A 16262-nucleotide genomic window follows, 5' to 3' on the forward strand; every position below is an offset into this window, starting at 1 on the left:
TGGCAAAACCAAAGTGACGGAATCAGGCAAGATTGCCCATGTTTTGATCCAGAGGGAGGCAAGATGTCAGATGGAAAGAAACGAGATCTCCTGTCTTTCCACCTTCCACCATAAGCCTCCCTTCTACGAAATGAGACCAAGATGATGTTCTGAAATGAGATCTGGCTGGCCTCTAGGACCGAGTGACCTTTTCAAAACTTTGGGTGTCAAAACAGAGGTCCAACGTTCCCAGATCCAAGGTCAAGACCAAGCTCCCTTGCACAGCATACAAAACCTTTATGCACCTCATCCTGGTCTTAGTTTAACTTCCTCTCCATAGATGACCAACTCATCCTAATATGCCTGGGGAAGGAAGGAAGCCTGTACCTTCTGTAATAATGGATTGTGGGAAAAAGCAAAGTGACAGAATCAGGCAAGATTGCCTATGTGTCTTCATCACCCAGAGTGGGGCATGGGGCAACTGGAATCCCCCAGTCCTAAGCACCCTGAGATGGCTGGTCACCCTATCCCAGCCCACCCACACTCTCCACCACCAGCACCCAAACTAAAACTTTGCACTTAATAAAACAGGGCAGGCCTCTGGTCTTATTAATTTTTATTTCATGGGCACTAATGAATTTCTCAATCTCTGATGATTCATTATGTTCATATGGCTAGTATTTTCTTTATGATTTTTCACCTCATTTCTGTTACTGGTCTTCAGAATAAATGTTTTTTGAAAAGAAAAGCAGAAATTCCATTGTGATGCTCTTTCCTTAATAAAGGGTGCTGGTTTAGAAGGCTCTGCTGGTCCCTCTCGTGTCTTCTCTCTCAACAACGGGCAGCAATATGCATTTTCCCACAATCACTTAATAAAATTAACTTTGTCGCAAGTAAAGAAGTGGGCCCGGCTTCTAATTTTCTAGTCTCTCCAGGTAACTTGGAACCTGTCTATTTTAGGACACTAGGAGGGTTGTTCCCCTTGTAAACAGCATTGCCACTGCCTTACTTCCTAAGATCACAACGGCAAGGTGGCAGTTTTAGACTCTGAAAGGATGCTTTACGAATTCTGAGAGTATTAATTCCCAAGGACCGTTTTATCATTATAAGTAGTAGGCTTAATGAAAAAAAGCCATCAAACACAACCCAAAAGCAATATTTTTCTTTTGTTCTTCTTATCCATTTTTACATTTTAACAAATGCTATTTTCTGAAATGGATATTTAGATACACTTGCTGCTGAAAGATTCCATTACTACTACGAATTCTATTAGCCAGCGTGCTTATTATATTAATGTTCGGAGCAGGGATCACTAGAAATGACATTTATTTGAGAAAATTAGGAGAAAACTATTCAAAATTAAACAACTTAATCCTTGTTTCGGATTGTGATTCACTCAAGTCTGCACAGCTCCAAACTCCCTGGGTGACCTGCATTTAATTCTGTCTTGAACAGCTTTTTCCCTATGTGGAGCATTCCAGAAGCCAAACTGGCTCCACCCATTTGGCTCAGATGTGAAATTCTTGCACAGATTCTACTCCCTGAGCACTAGGAAGGCCCTGGGGCCTCACCCCGGCGCTCATCCTTTTGTACAATGGGTAAGAGGACCAGAAGTCGACAGTTACCTCAGTTGCAAGGTCTCTTGCCGCCCCCTGCACACTGAGGAAAGATTTATTTTTGAAAGCACATGTTTGGTGATTTGGGTTGAAATGTGTGGCTTTTGCCCTCACAGCATCCCTATCACTTGAAATTCCCTCCTCCTCATCTTTGGTCCTCTTAGGAGCAGTATCAAAGAATCTGGCTGGTAGCCATTCTATAAAAAAAGCATTTGTTGCTTTGACAAGTGATCTAGCCCCTCAGGCTGAATATTACCTTGTTTTTAGCAGTTTTCATGCACACAGGCCTCCGCAGGACTTTTAAGCTATTAAATGAACCATTCTGTTTCTATTCCCAAATGTTTGCCTAGTGTCAGGATGAGGTCATCACTTGCCAAGGACTGACCCCTACCAGGCTAGCAAGGTTAAATGACTTCCAAATACCAGTGCAAAAGCCCAGAGAGTGACCGGGTCCTGGGTTCTGGAGGCCACAGCAGACCACAGGGTAAGAGAAGGAGACTTGCTGGACTTGTATTAGGATGCTGGGAACAGCCTAGTCTCTTTGTCTAGGGAAGGGAGTAGTTGACATTTGGAGAAGAGTTAGAGTAAATGATGAAAAATGATTGAAAGCCTGGGACGTAGGAACTAGAATTTAGAAAGTCAATGACATGTGAATGCATGAGGAATTGAATAATGACTAAATGACACCATAGGCTTTGGAGTCAAGTCCAGCACCTTGTCAGGCTCTCTCTTGCCTCCTTTTCCCCAAGGTAGTGCTTCCTAAGACAATTCCTCCTTCCCTGGTTTGTCTCAGGTTAAAAGTTGCATCTCCCATGAAGTCTTTTCTGGCTCTTTATCGTCTTGGATGCATGTCCCTCTCTTTGTTCCCAAAGCACTTGGGCTTGATCCTCTTGGGATAATAATATTAATGTGCTCATTGAGCATTTGCTGAGTGCCAGACCCTAATTTAAGCACTACACACATATTATTTCATTTAAATCTCCCTGTAAACTTTTATATAATCACTTTATAGGTGAGAGAACAGAAGCATTGAGATGGTTAAAAACTTGCTCAAAGTAAAACAGATCAGAAACTGGAATCCAGGACCTGAACCCTTAACCATCAAACTACTGCATTGTCTGTATCTCCGTTTTGAACTTCAAGGACACACCCGGATTTAGGGGCAGCAAACACAGACCTTATTCCTCAATCACTGTAGTGTCAAAGTCTTTAACCACTACCTTAGTACATTAAAATAATATGTGGGAGTGTGATGTGTGTGTGCGTGCGCACATACAAGCATGTGTAAACATGGCGTTCAGTCACTGTCTATGAAGTATTTTTAAGGAGATTCTAGGTCTTTCATTATATTCTCTATAGTCTGAATCAAACTTAACCCTTAGAGTGCCTATGATTCCTCAAACTACATACTTTCTGTGCAACCTCATATAAATAGACCCCCTTGCTCCTTCTTAAACCCATAAGAAAACACCTTTCAATAATCCAGACACTCAGGCTGTTTCTTTACCCCAACCTGCAGGTGGGCATTGTTGTTTTAACAGCTGGCATGTGAGATGAAACTTATCTGTCACCCCTCTTTTATGCTATCACTTTCTAACTTACTCTTCCTCACAATAGTAAAGACATTAGAATGGAATGGAACTGCTTTTAGGGAAAGAATGGAGTTTAGTGTTTCATGACTAGATTCATATTTTTAGATAGAGTTTGAAAAAAGGTTTAAAACAAATATTCTCTCAAATCTTAAATATATATTTGAACCCAAGCTACTGGTTTACACATAGTAGTTTTAAGGTGGTTTCAGATACTCTGGTGGAATTTGTCATAGCAATGGATTTTTACCCTTCTTCTCCTTAAAAAGCACTTACTGAGCGCCTAATTGTGGAAGGTTCTACACTAAACATTGCAGGAGGTGGATTATTCAGAGATGGTTTTAGAGTCCATAGACATAAATAATTTTACTCCTATAACTATAGAAGTTACTAAGGCTTACTTAGAACTGAAAACATTGTTTTATAAGTTGTCATTACTTTAAAACAGATATGTCAAGAATTGGAACAGCAAAGTGATTTTCAGTGGTTAAGTTGATGGTAGCCCGGTATTGTTGGACTTAGAAGCCAAGCCTTCCAATCAACGGCCCAATTGCACCCTAGACCTCCACCATTTCAGAAAAAGTGTTGGGTTGATGCTCGGCTGCTGGGAAAACTAATGATCAAAAGTCAGGAAAATTCTACACTTTAGAGGTTTTCTGGCAGGGAAGTGTTACTCAGTGAAAATGATCATATTTACTCGGAGACTAACTGATATTCATCTTATTCTGATGCCTGGCGCGGTATACCCAGAAAGTGCTAGATAGAGTTAGCATAATGGAATCAGTCTGTGCCCTCTCCAGGGAGAGAAACTTCTCATTTATGATGTGCTCTATAATAGTAATGATTTTATAGCTTTGTAGTAGACTCTCAACAAACAGCTTTGGAGATGGATTAAACGATTTCGTTTGGCTTTGGCTATTAGTCTATCTCAGAAACCGTTTTCTGTCTCATACACAATATACCGATAGCGATTATCCCTTATTTCTAAATAACACTATCAGGGATTCAATGACAATGAGAACAGCAGGAAATCCCGAGTAGAATGGTAATAGCTTCCTAAGCAGCTCGACTTCCCGTTTCTCCGAGGGCTGTGGTAAGCCAGTGGACTGGGGGACAGAGAACTTTTGTCTTCTGAATGCTGTCTTTATTTCCTCCATAAGAGCCAGTGATTGAGAAGGTGTGAGCACAAAAGAACTCGAACCAGCAGTACAAATTTATTTCATATCTTGGCAGAAACTCGCGCACCATCCCTGTCCAAGGTGATAATGGTATTCTTTCAGAACTGCGACCCTCCACAGGAAAACCAGGAGGGTCACACAATGGCCAGAAATTAACTCTTGACATACTTGCAGCTTTTCCAGTGAGCACCAGGGCTTCATATTTCAGACCTAGACGAGTTGATCTCCCCTGGTGATAGCAATCTGCCTTTCAATTTTGCTGTCTCGAACAGCCAGCTGTGAGCCTTTATATAACATTTCACAGTCCCTTAATTACCGCATGACAACCTCAGGGTTGCTAATCCTAATACCGTTCCGAAGTGAGGGACTTGTGACATATCAGCAGTTTAATACAACTCTTTCTGTGGTAATCATGTTTGGTGGAAAATATAGCTCTTCCCAAACACAGTGAACTGCTACCTTTAAAAATGCGAAGATAAACTTTTGCTCTTGCCCTACATTGCTGGAGAGAAATAGCCTCTTCTGTCCCAGCTGATAGGTTCACCAAGGATGCTAAATATATAACAAAAAAGCCAAATGAGAGAGACTTGTAGGAAAAAGTGGATAAAAACTGGCAGGAAAAGATGCCTTGGATGATTCATTGTGTCATTCAAGTGGAGCACGCTAGTCTTTTTTTTTCTTTTCTTGGCAGAAATGGGGTCACAGATACAGTATTACTGGGCCATGCAATGATGTAAGAGGACCCTAAGCTTCGATGGTCTTCACATGGCAGCCAGAACCTTTTTATTACTTCTGGGCAGGTGACAGCAGGCCAAGGCACCTACAGTGAAAAGAATGTTTTGCTTTCATTTGATTAAACAGAGACTTCAAATGGCCCGGCCTAATCATTCAAGACCAATATTGACTGGGATTCAAATAGGCTGGTTGGATTTCCTTGCTTCTGCTCACTTTCTGCCCAAGTTGGTATGCTACCGGCTGCCAGCAAGCAATTAATCAAGTATGCACTTCAAATGGAGCTGTGTAAATAGAATACAAAGTTTGGAGTTTGGTGAGTTTCCTAATACCCTGAGGCATATTAATCAATCAACAAATACTTACTGTGGCTCCCCAGTATCCTGCTAAGTGCTCTGGGAGATGGGAGTCATCTGAAACGGAGTTCCAGTCCTCCTACAAAGTACAAGGAGAGATGACTTGAACCCCAATGGACCTGGGTCTAAATCCCGGCTCATCAACTTATTAGGTTGGTGACCTTGAACAAGGGCAGTTCTGATCGGGGACCTTACAATTAAATGAGGTTAAAAATTACTGTCTTGCAGGGTTGGAATTTCCAGCTCAAGGCCTCATATCTGGGCTCTTGAGTTGTCTATGCAGAATTCTACTGACTCTGTCTACTGGAATATAATCTAATAGGATTACAAACCAGATGTGCCCACAGAGTTCACCCTTGTCCTTCCCACCTCCACGGAGATCCCGGAGACCCACAATTTCCCTGCAACTTTTCTCTCTCAATAAATGACATCACAGTCCCACTTGAGGTCCTTATTTTTCATATCATTCAATGGCAACTCCTCTTGGTCTTATTCTGAAAATACATCTCAGATGAGCTGCTTCTCTGTGTCTTCGTCGCCTCCACCCATAATTCAGACAACCCTCAACTAGAAAAACGGGGACCTCCTTCTCTGGTTTCACCACTCTGACTCTTAACCCTCTAGTCCAAGCTCCACTCAGTAGTGAAAGTACTTTAAAACCTACCTGGGGACCTTCAGTTCTGAATAAGTTATAAAAATTCATGAAGTCCTATTTTTCAGTGGTTTACAATTTATTGTTTTACCTGTTTGTCTCGGGACTCAAATTACCCCATATTTGATCATGGACAGCGTCTTTAAGTGACTCATATCTTAGTGACAGGCCCCACCACTTTTTGAGCATTTCTTCTCTCCAGCCCTAATGAGACTGTCCAGGCTCTCTTCGGCCTACCCACCCTAGATCTGGAATGGGCTCCTTCTCCTGCCTCCTTTCATTGAGCAATAGTATTAGAGAAAAGATCTGGGTGCTAAGTGTGCTCATTACTCCTGGAGTGGCATTGCTTCTTGGTCCTTTGAAAGGGCAGGGCTAGTAAACTTGCAGGCACATGTATATATACATATGCATATATGGATATGGATATACTGACATGAACATAAATATACATGTGCACATTTACATGGATGAGCACATGAATATTCATACTTTAGATGTCATGAACTCATATTGTTCTCCAATTCAGTTAATCCCTACAGGGTTCACCTATTTCTGTTTAATATTGGCAAGTCCTTTCTTACAGAGTGAGAACCCTGGCCTCCAACAGTACCAGTCCATTTAATTATTTGCTCAATCCTTTAATAATACATTTAACTTTTCTTTTCCAGAATTGTTTCATTCATACCTCTTCAAAATCCAAACTGACCAAAGGGAATTCAAGATTTGTTTGCAGTTTTCTTACCACATTCACCCTGACCAACATTTAGGGCTTAATGGTCAAATTATGTGTTTCTAAGTTATCTGATTGTTCTTTTCTTTTTTTCTTCCCTAGTGTGACTATGGTATTTTTTGAAATAACATTCAGTCCATTTGTTTTATTTTACTTTCCTCTTTGAGATTTCCCTTTTCCATCTTTATTGGATTCATTTTTTTGAATATTTAGAAGATTAGCATGATTCCAAAGGCCAAAATTATACTGGAAGAAATAATCCCCACCCCCATCCCTTTTGTTTCTCCTCTGCCTTCACCCACCTAGTGGGGAAGAGAGTTTATGTTTCTGATTTTTTTTTTCTTGTGCTTCTTATCTAAAGGTAAGTAGATCTGTGATTTATTACTCTCCCTTCTTTCTTACACAAAAGGCAGAATATTACACACACCCTTTTGTACTTTTTCTTATTTTTCATTGAAGAACAGTATTTCCTGGAAATCACTCCGAACCATCTCACAGGTCTCTTCAATATGGTATAGAATGTTTGACACCATTGGGTGTATGCACCATGGTTTATCCCATCAATTCTTGGCCACGTAAGGAGCTCCCAATATTTTGCAACTACATATGAGCTGCAATGAATAAATTTGCACATATTATTGGAAGTGGATCTTCAGTGGAAGTTCCCAGAAGCAGGCTTGCTGGGTCAAAGAATACGTGCAACTGTAGTTTTGTGAGACAGGACAACTTTTCCCTCCAATGCAAAATGCCATTTTGCATTCCAATCCGCACTGCATAAGGGTCCCTGTTCCTCACAGCCTCATCAACAGAATGTATTGGCAAGCTTTTGAATTTTGCCAATCTAAAGAATGACTGTGGTTTAACTTACTTTTCTTTCATGTATAAAGTTGCACATACAGTGTTATTTTATGTTTACGGCCGTTTTTTTTTTTTCCTGGTGAATTTTCTGTTCTTGTTTATTTTTCCACAGGATTTTTTGTGTTTCATTGTTCAATATTTAAATATTATTTGTATATTAATGATACTAGCCCTTTACCTATAAAATATATGGCAAATATTTTCTCTCAGAATGTTATTCATATTAAAGATTGTTTAATTTTTTGATAGTAAGTTTATCAGTATTTTCTTACATTACGTATGAACTTTTATTCACAGTGAGAAATCTTTCCCTACATTCAAATATATAGGAATTGCCCCATGTTTTCTTCTAGTACTTTTGTAGTTTTATTTTTACATTTAGATCTAAAGCGTTTGGAGTTTATTTTGTATTTCTATGAGGCATGGATCTAATTTTACCTTTTCTAAAGAGATATTCCAGGAGCTGTGGTTGTGGCTCAGTGTTAGTGTGCTTGCCTAGCATGTATGAGGCACTGGGTTTAATTCTCAGCACCACATACAAATAAATAAAATAAAGGTCCACCCAACAACTTTAAAAAAAAGAATTAAAAAAAGAGATACTCCATTGTTTCAACACTGTTAAGAATATAGAAAACAGGTAGTGTGCACCTGTAATCCTAGCAGCTCAGGAGGATCACGAGTTCAAAGCCAGCCTCAGCAACTTAGCAAGACCCTAAGCAATGTAGTGAGATCCTGTATAAAAAAAATATATTAAAAGGGCTGGGATGTGATTCAATGGTTAAGAGCCTCTGGGTTCAATTCCCATTAACAAAAAAGAAAGAAAGGAAGGAAGGAAACAATCTTAGGCATAACAATTTTCTGGGATACAACCCTTATATATACTGCATTTCTATAAATATCAGGTCTTAAAACAGTTGTTTGCTATTTAAAAGAAATCCTTAACAAACTTTTTTCATTTTATTTTAAATAGTTTCTCATTTAAAAGCAAACTTTAACAAATGTTTCATAGCCACATATGGACTGATGTAAAGAATTACAGTTCAGAAGAGCCCAGAACAGAACCAATCTGCACCAGTTTGCCAGCTCTTTCCCATGAGCCTTTGGTGTGTACACAAGGGTAATATGCTGATGGCTGGGGACAGAGCAAGAGACCTTTCAAGAACTATAGTTCCAAAGAAACATGGCTCATCATCTCCTACATACAAGAATTTTTGACACAATGAAGCCATCTTACTGAGCTCTCTGTGAATTCCTAACCCTTGGATTCATGAAAAACAAAATTATTAGTAGACTAAGATGTTTTGGTTTATATGCAGCAAAAATAACTGATCTGCCACTTTTTAAACATGGTACTGAAAGTCTCGTCTAGTAAAATAAGGTGGGGAAAATAAATAAGAAAAAGACATATATGTTGTGAAAAGGAAGAAGTAAAACTTCCATTGTTGGCAGATGACATGACTGTATATAGAAAGCCCATGGGAGTTTAAAAAAATAAAAACCTACTAAAACTAATAAGTGGATTCTGTATGGTTGCAGAATGCATGGTTAATATATAACTAGCAAAAAATAAAACAAAATACAAACATTTATAATAGTAGCAAAAACCTAATACCTAGGAACAAATCTAACAAGAAACAAGTGTCAGAGACAGTAAAAAATCTCTGCACTGAAAACAAGAACATATTTCTAAAAAAAAAAAAAATAGAGTGGTACCCGGTTGTTGGATTGGAAAACTCAATATTATCATGATGTCTGATCTCCTCATGTTGACCCTGAGATTCAACACGAACCCAATCAAAATCCCAGGAGGCTGATTTACAATTTTTGTGAAAGTGCAAAGAATCTTGAATAGCCTTAATAAGTTTGAAAAAGAAGAACAAATTTGGAAATTTATAATACCTGTTTCAAGACTTAAACTAAAGCCACTGTAATCAAGGTAGTGTAGTGCTGGCATAGGATAGACAAATAGATCAATGGAGCAGAATACAGAGACTACAAATAGACCACAAAATATGGTTGATTGATTTTTCCAAAGCCTTAAGTCAATTCAATGAGGAAAGGAAAGACTTCTTAACAAATATTACTGGAAGAATTTGATATCCATGTGAAGAAAATAAAAGCTAATACCTTTACATACATAAAATTTATGTATTCATATGTATAGGAATATGTGATTTAAAAATTAAAGCATGAATGCAGAACAGGGACTCTAGGAAAACATACATGTGAAACATATATCTGAGAAAGTTTCCACTTCCATACATATCAACAACTCCAATATTTAACCCTAATACAAACTAGCACAATGTGTAGAAAGAAAAGGATATAGCAAAGTCCAAAACACATAGGAAAAGAAGTTCAGTATCACTGGTCATCATAAAAATGCAAATTAGATAGCAACCTAGTGCCCTTCAACAGATGAATGGGTAAAGAAAACATGATACATATACACAATGGAATATTATTCAGCCATAAAGAAGAATGACTTTATGACTTTTGCAGGCAAATGGATGGATCTGGAGACTATCAAACTAGGTGAAATAAGCCAGTTCCAAAAAACCAAATATTGAGTGTTCTCTCTGATATGTGGATGCTAACACAAAACAACTTGGGGAGAGGAAGAATAGAGTTCAGTAGATTAGACAAAGGGGAATGAAGGAAAGCAGGGACAGGAATAAGAAAGAAAGTGGAATGAATCTGACATAACTTTCCTATGCACATATATGAATACACCACAGTGAATCTCCACATCATGTACAACCACAAGACTGGGATCCTAATTAGAATAAGATGTACTTCATGTTTATATAAATATGTCAAAATACACTTAATGTCATGTATAACAAAAAAAAGGACAAATATTAAAAATTTAAATTTTTTGAAAAATTTAAATTAGAAGTACAAGATACTATTTTCCTTTCAGTAGAATAGCTAAAATTTAAATACTGACATTGTTAAAGAGGATGTGCCACTAAAAAAAAACTTTCATATTTGGTTAGTAAGAATGTAAAATATTAAACCTATTTTGGGGAAAACTAGAAGTTTCTTATAAAATTATATTTATACCTTTTTTGTGGCCCAACATGTCTACTTTATGGCTACCTAAGAGAAGTGAAGGCAAATGCCAATCAAACACTTAAATGAGAATGTTGGGAGCAACTTTATTTATAATAGGCAGACTGGAAACAATACCAATGCTCATCAATAGTTGAATAATGGATAATTGGTTGGGACCTACACATGCAATAGAATATCCTTAGTACTAACGAGGAATGGACTATTGACACATACAATAACATGGGTGAATCTCAGAAACATTGTGTGTGGTTCTATTTATATGAAGTCCAAGAATAGCCATGATGATAGAAATTGGATCAACATGAGGAGAGAGAAAAGGGGCTGGTGTTGGTTGATGATTGGCAGGGAGCCTGTGGCTGAGGGGAAGGTCCTATGTGGTTTTAGGGATAGTAGTTACACAGGTTATACAAACCTGCCTCGGATCACTTCCCTCTCATTGATGGCTTTAATTTACCTTTGGTCCTAATCCAAATGCTTGTTTGTGCCTTTTGAGCAATCTGAAAGGGTTCCATTTATTTAAGTATGTCCTATGGAGGTTTTTGTTTCCTTGGTGTGAGTCTGTCTGGGTGGCTATAATTCTCGTCTCTGAGTGGAGGAATGGTGACTGTCTTGTTCACCATTGCACGCACAGCAATTTCAGCAGTTTCTTAAAACATCTATAGCTGCTCAATACATTTTAGGTTCCTTTCTTTTTCTTTCTTTTCAATCCTTCAAGGAACTGAAATCAATCGCTGAGTCTGAACTAGAAATGCTAAGATACACTTCTAGATGCAGCTTAACAGTACTTTTATTCCACTTTCATTGTGTACATGTTGTATACAGAGATGGGATATGAGGTCCCGGTGAGGAAACTGGAGCTCCTGCCAATGTAGTAGCAGGAATTTTACAGCAATTCAAACACAGGTGCTTTGTCCAAATGTGTTGTTCCCATGTTATAGAAAGACCTGGCTTACATTCTTTGTGACAAGAAATTAGTACATTCTGATGAATATAAAAAGAAAGTTTAAATCATGGTAGAGTTGACTGGCACATCCTTTAACTGGAGTGCATTCATTTCATTAGCTTAGTAATGGGCTTCCTACAGGATAATTCTAGGTGCATCATAGAGAAAGCATCTACCATCTGTTCTGTGTGTAATTTTCTAAACTATCAATGAGTTTGACAACAAAAAAAGCTGTAGTCGTGCTTCTAAAATGCAAAACTACATTGTTGCAATGTCATAAGAAAGCAATATATTACTTTCTATTTTTTTGCACAAAATAAGCATTTATTTCATTGTTAATGAGGAAAATCCCCAAGTATCTTATGCAATAATATTCTCGTGGAAATAATGATTCAATTGCAAATGGGGAGGTAGAGACCAGGATGTGGCATAATATTTAATATAATAAATATTTCCTTCATATCAAAATCTTTCAGAGAAGTAGCATTGACACCGAACCAGTCATAGCAGCCAGGATGGGCTAAGTTATGCTTTAGAAACAGTAGTCCTCAAATCTCACTGGCAAAGGTAACAAAGTTTTATTTCTTCTAATGCCCATCGGCCACTATCTTTTCTCTGTGATCAATGGAGAAGAAATGGCTGCTAATGGGAATATTGCCGATTGCAACAGCAGAGAGAAAAACAGGGAGTGCAGAATATTCAATGGCTTTTGATGCGTCCCTCCCAAAAGGGATGTGGATTTTTTTTTTTGCATTCATATTTCATTGGCCAAGGTGAGTCAAAAGGCCAAATAACAGCCCTCATATGAACCAACACCCAATCAGAGCCCTCTACCCATGCATCTGGTTCTTGGGTAGATAACAGGTTAATTTGCAGTCAATGACTAGTAACTCATTTATACATCCTTTTTCTGGCTTCCCAACCTTGTTCCTCTCACTTCCTTTCTCCTGGATGTGTCCCTTCATGTCACCAATATACTACTTGCTTGCTCCTCCTTGTATCAGGGTCTGCTCTTGGAAGAACCCTAAGTCACCATCAGATACAGGAGCTGACAAGCTGGTACTGGGAAATTCTGTCCAAGATTCGTATTGAAAAGAGTTGGTAGAGCAGAGTTTAAGGTTTCTCATCTAAAGAAACAGTGATGACATGGGAGTCGGAAGCAAAAACCCAGTCAGCTAAAACTCGGCCAGTGAGGCTGTACCTGCTTCTTTCCCAGGCTAGGGTGACTCTGAAACAGAAGGCGTGCTGACCAGAAGCTGGAGAAAGGGAAAAGTTAGTTGTGTTAGTCATATCAATCTTCCTGCAAATGTTAAGGCTTTGAACAATTTTTGAAGCTTTCATTTGTCATTTGTTTCCCTTCTGGTGAGAGGAGACACCACCATTTTGTTTTGATGCATTTTATGCAATGCATGGATGTGTCTGGTTCCATGTTTGGCTCTCTCCACTCTCTGGGCCCAACTGCAAGCACATCCTTCACAACCTCCCCTACTCATTCCTTGCCTACCCAGAGTGTTTACTACCTCAGGAGTTTTGCTTGGGGAGTGTTCTTCCAATTCTCCTAGCTCTATGGGCCCAAGGATTTGCTTCAGAATGCAAACATCTTTCTAAGAAATTTGCATTTCCTCCAAAAGTCTGTAAAATGTTTTCAGTCTCCATTTTCTATTATTTTTCCCATGTGATGATAGTGTGTTGTTTCATGGGCTCTGTGTTGGAAATTCCTTACCATTTTTGGGACAAGATTATCATTTATCTTCTAGCATCTTGAATTCAATGTGCACACACCATCACTATACATGGTCCTTGAGAGTCTTCTCTTCTGTGTTTCTCCCATGTGTCTTCTATGTTTCCCCCCATTCTGTCACTGTCCCATCTCCAATCAGTCAACAAGCCCCTTCTCCTGGTTTCATCTCAGAAACCTCTAGAATCTTCCACTGTACTCACCTTTGCTTCTACTACCTCTTGTCCTTATTCCTAACAGGCTTCCTGCCTCGGATGTTTCTCCCTTCAGTTCCACCAGACAGACAGACCAATCACCAAAATGCAAATATGATCATTTCCATTCCCCTACTAAAACTTTCCAATGGCTTCCCCCTCCCCTTCAGCAAACACCCAAACCCCACCGTGGCTTTCCCAGCCCTTCCTACTCACCTCTTCAGTGACATCTCTCTCCACTCCTGTCCCATGGCTTTTCTTCCCCCATGCTTCACCTGCTGCCCTGTCTTCCAACTCTCTCACCCACAGGCTTTGCTGCCGTCTAGGACACCTGCCCTTTCCCCACGCTCTCACCTGGTCTACCTCATACTGGAGGCGTCAATTTAGCGTGCCCCTGGGGTTCTTCCCTGATCTGCAAACTAGACTAGGTGTCCATGTTAGGTTATGTTTCAGCATCATCCTGTGATAACACATTTCATTTTTCTTTATTTATCTCCCCAGCCAACATATAGAGTCTGTAAGAACAATTGTATCTTGCTTATCACTTGTATTAGGGTTCTCTGGAGGAACAGAATCAACAGGAAGTATAATTATAAAAAGGGGATTTATTAGGTTGGCTTATGCAACCAGAAGCTGGATAGTCCAGTCTGCAGGCTGGAGAGCTGGAAGAACCAGTAGCTAGGTAGTCCAAGAGGCTGAAGCCCCAGAACAAGAGGAATCAATAGTGCTACCTTAGCATGAGACTGAAGGCTTCTGGAGAATCATTGGCAGAGTCCTAAATCCTCAGATGATCACAGCCTCATTCAAGAAGAATGGAGCTTGCACCTGCTGCTGCTTCCTTGTTCTTCCAACTTTTATTCCATCCTATTGGATGGTGTTGCCAACATTTAGGGAGGGTCTCCATTTCAGTAGGCTATCCCACATACCAGTCATTCCTAGACACACCCATAAACCTCTCAATCCTGGGCATCTCTTAATGCAATCAAATTGACAATTCAAATTAACCATTATATCACTGTATTCCCGATGCCTAAAATAGTGTCTGGGTATATAATTGATAAGCTAAAATGATTAAAATATATTTCTATATATTATGAAGAGAAAGAACATTATAAGAAATTGTAATTAGACATTTCTGGTCTAGTCTCAGTCCTTTAGAGCAATGCTACCTTTACTTAGTCAGTGTCAGCTAAGGTTTCATCTATAAAGAATTTGAATTGGATGATGCCAGGTACCACTTTTAGCCTCAGCTTTATCAGTGCTTTTATATACCTTCATATTTTTGGATGTGATTTATTATAACTATTACTATGTGTCAAATCCAATTGAGCAATGTGTCTGAATAATTATTTCATTATGGTTTCTAATGTTATGGGTACCTTTTGTTTTTATTGACTCTCATCTCTGTCCATTTGGCTTTTTAGAAGATAACTAGCCATAACATAATTTTGACACATTCATACAGATTGTCTCTGTTCCCTATTCTAAAGTTGCTTCCGTGTTGAAGGACATCACACCACTATGAAGATCTGTTCTTATAGTTAGCCTATAAGTGTACTGATATCTGCAATTGTCATCCATGCTCCTTATTAAGTATCTTCTTCTCCCCATTAATTATGATGCACCTGTTACTAGTTCTTTTCTGGAAGGTAAGCACCCTTCTCACTTTTACATAGTACCAAACACAGATACTGCTGGAAACTAAAGAGCATGATGAAGCAAAAATCAACTTATTTAATAGATGTTAGTGTGGGGAGGCACTTAGAAAACATTTACTAAATGCTTATTGCTCAGGCATCATCTATGCATCTATTTAACTTATTCTCAAAGTCATGCTCTAGGTGTTAACATCCCCATTTTCTTCATAAGAAAACTGAGTTTCAGAAAGGTAATTTGATCATAGCTTCATATGTAGTGGGTAATAAAGCAAGGATTCAAAAGTTCATAGAACTAGACTTTGTGCCTCAAAAGAGCAGACTGTTTTGCTTTGGTTACCTCTGACATCTCTATAAATAATTACTGAATGAATGAATGAGAGAGTGGATGATTGACAAGCAAGTTGATAGTTTCTTTCTTGCATGATATGAACTCTCCAACAGGAAGCAAAGTGAAACATCAAACTCTTATAGGGTGTCCAGCCTTGGGATTCCAGCAGTCAGTGTGGAACATGATCTTAGCAGCCAGATTCATCTCCTCATCTGGGTTCAAACAAGGGAATCAGAATCATGGGTGTATCTAAAATCCAAGCTGGCATGTTCTTTTAGATGGGCATTGCTACCCCAAATGGAAAAAGCTAGCTAATTCTCTACTTTTCTCAGGAAGAAATGTTCTTCATACCTAGCACATCACTGATAATCTGAGATTCCAGAGGCCGAGTTACAGACAGGAGACAGGTAAGGTAAAGAAGGTGCCCAGATAATGTAAAGCTTCTATTTATGCAGTGGTGAAGGGGTTATCTGTGGAAGAGTTAGGAATGTCTATCTTGTACAGTGTTCAAATTGCACTGTCAATTTTGGACTCTCTTTGCTTTCTTTTGCTTTTTAAGGCTGTCCTCGATGACCATTTATGACTCTATTAAAAATATTAGGAGATAGAAACACAGTGATTTACCCCAGGCCC

At 38.9% G+C, this 16262-nt stretch overlaps 1 long non-coding RNA gene across 1 annotated transcript in view; it reads right to left on the reverse strand.

Moving 5' to 3' along the window:
• Positions 1–533: 533 nt before the first annotated feature.
• The window catches only part of LOC131424054 (uncharacterized), a 35411-nt gene continuing 19682 nt past the window's right edge, over positions 534–16262 (reverse strand). The window contains exons 2-3 of the long non-coding RNA XR_009226483.1: positions 5461–5529; positions 534–5182 (exon numbers count right to left, since the gene is read on the reverse strand). This is a non-coding gene — a long non-coding RNA (uncharacterized LOC131424054). The remainder of the gene's footprint in view (positions 5183–5460; positions 5530–16262) is intronic.

This window comes from Marmota monax, unplaced genomic scaffold, assembly GCF_021218885.2.
Source record: "Marmota monax isolate L192 unplaced genomic scaffold, Marmota_monax_Labrador192_F-V1.1 WCK01_AAM20220418_F8-fsc00126, whole genome shotgun sequence".
Lineage (NCBI taxonomy): Eukaryota > Metazoa > Chordata > Mammalia > Rodentia > Sciuridae > Marmota > Marmota monax.